This window comes from Saccopteryx leptura, chromosome 2 (genome assembly GCF_036850995.1).
Source record: "Saccopteryx leptura isolate mSacLep1 chromosome 2, mSacLep1_pri_phased_curated, whole genome shotgun sequence".
NCBI classification, from domain to species: domain Eukaryota; kingdom Metazoa; phylum Chordata; class Mammalia; order Chiroptera; family Emballonuridae; genus Saccopteryx; species Saccopteryx leptura.
This window is the reverse complement of record NC_089504.1, coordinates 67,457,781-67,463,293: the sequence shown is the minus strand read 5'-3', so window position 1 is coordinate 67,463,293 and position 5,513 is coordinate 67,457,781. Positions and strand designations below refer to the sequence as shown.

General features: G+C 39.9%; 1 pseudogene; it reads right to left on the bottom strand.

Moving 5' to 3' along the window:
* Window positions 1–4,762: 4,762 nt before the first annotated feature.
* Window positions 4,763–5,222, bottom strand: LOC136393020 (small ribosomal subunit protein eS24-like; annotated as a pseudogene).
* Between the last annotated feature and the right edge of the window lie 291 nt (window positions 5,223–5,513).

Here is a 5,513-nt window from a genome sequence, read left to right as displayed (position 1 = left end):
ATTGATGTCCCTGCAGTAGTCTGCTCATCACTAACAGCTCCAAGATTTTCGGGAAACTTATCAAGGTGACTGTTCAGGAAGTGAATCTTAATGCTCATGTTACATCCAATGTCATTGAAAGCCAACAGCATCCTTTGAACCAGAAGTTTATAGTTTTCTGCTTTTTTGTTGCCAAGGAACTTCTTTGTAATGTCACAAAAGACTGCCATGCTGCTTTCTCCTCCTTATTCATCTTCCTGGCAAATTCTTCATCACACCGGGCACTGGGGATGGCTCTGTGGCCTCTGCCCCAGGCGCTAGAGTGGCTCTGGTTGCAATATGGCGACGCCCAGGATGGGCAGAGCATCGCCCCCTGGTGGGCAGAGCGTCGCCCCATGGTGGGCGTGCTGGGTGGATCCCGGTCGGGCGCATGCGGGAGTCTGTCTGACTGTCTCTCCCCCTTTTCCAGCTTCAGAAAAATGAAAAAAAAAAAAAAAAAAAAAAAAAAAAAAAGAAAAATTCTTCATCACATATGATGGTTCGAATCTGAGGTCCATCAAATACACCTGCTTTTATCTCCTCAAAAGACAAGGCAGGAAAAGCAGAAATAATATGTTGAAAGTATTCACTTTCTCTATCCAAAGCCTGAACAAACTGCTTCATTAAACCAAGTTTGATGTGAAGTGGGGGAAAAATGATCCTGTCTCAATTAACTACAGGTTCATTCACAATATTTTGCATCCCTACTTCCAGAGCTTCACGTTTCAGCCGCTGGTTGTGTCCAGTGTTTCTCCCAAGCACGGCTGTCCCACAAACACAGAAAGCAAGGATATTTCGTGAAACCTCTCTGTTGTCCTAGTAGGAAATTTACCATTTTAAGATCCACACAAATGATCCAGTTATGCTCCTCATACTTTAGAAAATTGAGGACAATTTTCATGTCATTCTTACTAAGTCATTCAATTTGGGTTGGCTAAACTGCTGAGGGATTAATGACTGCTTGGCATCAGAAGAAGACCCTTCAGATTCTACAACCATTTCCTCATGCATCTTATCAAAATACACTTGATCACCATGTTCACTTTCTTTGTCCTTAGAATAAATAAAACCATTGAAAACTGGAACCAGGAGTGTCTCAGAGTGTGGGACAGGTCATATTGCTGAAGGAATATTAGGATATGAGATCATATGCCATTTTTTCTTGCTGATGCCCTTTGTATGAATCAGACAGAAATAATAGTCACTGCTGTGGTAATTAGGTTCACGCCAAACCATGGGAATACCAAAAGGCATTCCTTTGTGTTTTCCTTTTGTCCAGTCACAAAGCATTTCCTCACAATTATGACACACAATATGAGGAGCCCAATTCTTGTCTTGATTGCCAAGGGGAACTTGAAAATAGAAAATAGGCAATATATGCACATGTCACAAATGATGAAATATTGTGCCTTTGACGTTGAAGTGTGTAACAACCACATATATAACAGAAGGTGTCAGGACTATTCTTACATTTACGCCTACTGGAAGAAGCCATGATTCAATCTTAAAAATAAGAGTGTGTTCTTAGCAGATAATAATTTTTTACATTTAAAAACAACTATAATTATGTAAAAGTGATGTTTGTACAACATTAATTGCCTTGTGGTTATGTTCAATCCAAGAGTTGTTGCCCTTTAACTCCAATTTAAAAATCAATGCATGCCATTAACAGTAACATAAAGAAATTAAAATTTCATAAAAACAAGAGCATGCACCAAAAAACAGATTTCAGATTTGGAATCAGTGATGCAGAAATATATAGAAACAGTTCTAAAACCTCATGCAACAAAAAAATGAAAAAAAATTTGTTCCCTAGTGTTATCTAAGCTTCATTTTTTTAATGCATTGATTGAGATAATAAAATAGTTTCATACAGACACTGGTCTTTTTGTTTAAGGTAGAAAGACAGACAAACCTCTTTCATAATGATTATTGTGGCAAGCCCTTTCTGGCTTCCATTCAACATGAAGAAGATTGGAATCAATTTAGGGTAACCCCAGTACTATCCACTACTATCAGGTAAGAGGAGTAGTATGGTCTATTTTTTTTAACACCTTTACTCTTAGTCAAGTACTCATTGAGAATACAGAGGACTTATAAATTGTTCTTTAAGACAAAACTTACATCCCATAATCATCCACAAGGGTTAGAGTTTCAGAATGGCTTCTCATCTCTCAGAATTGTCTCCCACGTTATCTTTGTAGTCACTAGGAAATCACACACCTCTCTATGGCCACCTCTCAATGAACCCTCTATGTTTCCCTCCCCTGAGCCTTCCTCTTCTCAAATCTCTTGCACAAGTTAACAATTATTCGTGGGTAGAGGTGTTATTTATGGAGGGGGAGGAATACTTAGGATGTTGCAAATGGATGACTGGTAAGACCTTGGAATAGTTTTATGTTGCCAAAATAAATTTCTTATTTGCATAGCTAGATTTTGTTTCTTTTTTCATTTGATCTGTGCTACCAAATTTCCTATTGCTGCCCTGATTTTTACTGTCTAAGCTCCAGGAAAAAGGAAGAAAGGGAGAGATATGTTTATCTCATCACAATTAACAAAATAAGATGGAAGAGGGTTTGGAGGAGACTTGCTTATGAGATATATTTTCAGGAAAACCATAAAAAGCATATTAAGCAACAGTCACACACACACACACACACACACACACATACACACACACACACACACACACACAAAATAAACTGGAGAAGCCAAAGAGACAAAGCTTTAAAACTCAGCTTTCTTTTCTTAATACTATGAACTCTAGTAGTATGTGGATAGTTTCTATACCTTAGCTCAGAATCCCATGTAAGAATCTCCCAGAGGTCTGATTCTACTTTGGCAAGTTATAAGTGAGAGAGACAAAGAGCAAATGAAAGGGTTACATCAGCTTTTTCCTGGCAGCTCTGTCACCAAAATTACAACCAAGTTGAAATCTCAGGTTCATGAGGCATACTGCTACAAAATGAAAAGAAAAATCCACCAACACATCTGAGCACCTGAGATTAGGATGTGCAAACCATTGCACTCAGCATTCCAAGTGGAGTCCAGAAATATAATGTCAGGCAGAGAGGGGAGCCATAAAATGTGAAGTCAAAAGGCTGACTGCGTTGTCAATGGGAAAGAGGTTCATTACAAACTCTGATGTGCTCCTTGGCATTTACCCAGACAATCTGAGGCTGTGACATTAACATGTGGTTCTTTATGTGAATCCAAGTCTTGCTATTTCCCCAGAAAGAAATGAGAGGTGGTCTAGGGGTTTGCGGGGGACTAAAATATTTTAATTTCTTCTGCAGTTTCACTCAAAACTCAGAAATAGTTTTAGATCAATATGAGGGATATCATCAAAAATAAAAGTGTAAGACTTTTTTTTTAATTTCATAAATATATTTGTAATGATTTATGATGTCATCATTTCAATTACTTTTCAAATAAATCTGCATACACATCTTTAACAAATATTTAAATAACTGGAAAAAGGTGAACTATTCCCTAATATCACTGAGGGTTATTAAATTTGAAGAAGAGAAAGAGAAAATGGCCTTTTTGCTTTTTATAACAAAAAAGCAATTCAAAGATTTTTCCAGCTGAGAAGAGGAACTTTGAAATGTGTATCTAAATGCATATCTGTGTCCAAGGTCTGGACTGCTTTTTGACACACATGACATAAATCCTGGTTAGGGAATAATTGCCTGGGACAGTGCCGAGTTACTAGGTCATTTAAATCAATGCTGTGTGCTATTGCACACTTAACATTATTTACACTGCTCTTATCCTAGCTACAATCTGTTTTCTCTCGCTAATGCAGTAAAGCACAATGTACTCTAGAATACCAAAGTCCTTCTGATTTCATTTTTGCCCCCACATCTGCTGTGAGTGCCAATCCTAGAAATGAAACCAAATAAAGAAACACATGGCAGCTTTGGGGAAAGTAGGTGTAAGCATCAACAAAAATTTTAAAGTTCTGTTTCTTTTTTTTTTCTGTATTTTTCTGAAGCTGGAAACGGGGAGAGACAGTCAGACAGACTCCCGCATGCGCCCAACCGGATCTACCCGGCACGCCCACCAGGGGGTGATGCTCTGCCCCTCCAGGGCGTCGCTCTGCCGTGACCAGAGCCACTCTAGCACCTGGGGCAGTGGCCAAGGAGCCATCCCCAGCGCCCAGGCCATCTTTGCTCGAATGGAGCCTTGGCTGGGGGAGGGGAAGAGAGAGACAGAGAGGAAGGGGGGGGTGGAGAAGCAAATGGGCGCTTCTCCTATGTGCCCTGGCCGGGAATCGAACCCGGGTCCCCCGCACACCAGGCCGACACTCTACCCCTGAGCCAACCGGCCAGGGCCAAAAGTTCTGTTTCTGATACTTTGTTCTAATTAACTTTAATGGATGGTTGCAGTTGTTCTTTTGAGAGGTTTGGAGGAATTCTTTCTTCCTTCCTTCCCTCACCTTTTTTTTGGGGGGGGGGAACATATCGTCCCTTCAGGATTGAGACTGAGTGTGTCCCTTTTATAGTTTTTTATTCAGAGGTTGTGGTCTGTGGCTCATGTTATTTGCACCATTGAAGTCATTGGCTATTTGTGAAAAATAAGAGAGTTCTGATGCTCAGGATGGAAATGATTGCCAAACTCCAGAATGTTTGGCAAAACCCCAATTTTTTTAATTGCAGTTGTTTTATTCATAATTTTTTCACATAGTTTATTCATTCTCTTATGAGAAATCTGCATTATTATGACAGCCACTGCAGAATCTTTACTCCTTTTTACCAGCACCAACTTTGGCCTTTGCAGTACCCCTGTCCTGGTTCTGTTCTTGTGGTCCTTGTGCTGTTTTGTTGAAGTTCTTCTCTTCTGATATAGGCTATATCTTTCAAGTCTATGTTTGAGTTCATTTTCCTTTGCGTGATCCAAAGAATCATAAATCATGCCAAAGCCAATTTTCTTGCCACCACCAAAATGGGTTCTGAATAGAAATAGACAGATGACACCTGGTGTGGTCTTTTACATTCTGGCTAGTTTTTCCTGAATTTCTGACTTAGGTAATTAATTGAGTTCATCGGTGTTTCTTACTCATGACACAATGAATGAATACAATCTATATAGTAAGATTGGTTGCCTTCCCAGAGTGAAGGGGGTCAATGACCATTGGTTTCCACTGAAGTAGTCTGTTGGTCATGAACTTTCCTGGTCTGGATGATTACTGTGTCATCCATGATGGTGGCCAATTTTCAAGCAACCAGGGAGGAAAAAACGGCAGTTGATTTTTTTTAACTTTATTTTTTAGTTTATTCATTTTAGAGATGGGGTGGTAGAGAGAGAGAGAGAGAAGGGGGAAGGAGCAGGGAGCATAAACTCCCTTATGTGGCTTGACCAGACAAGCCCAGAGTTTCAAACCAGCGACCACAGTGCTCCAAGTCCACGCTCCATCCACCATGCCACCACTGGCCAGGCCTGCAGTTGACTTTTATTAAACCTTTATGTGTACTTATAGGCACCTGAAAAGC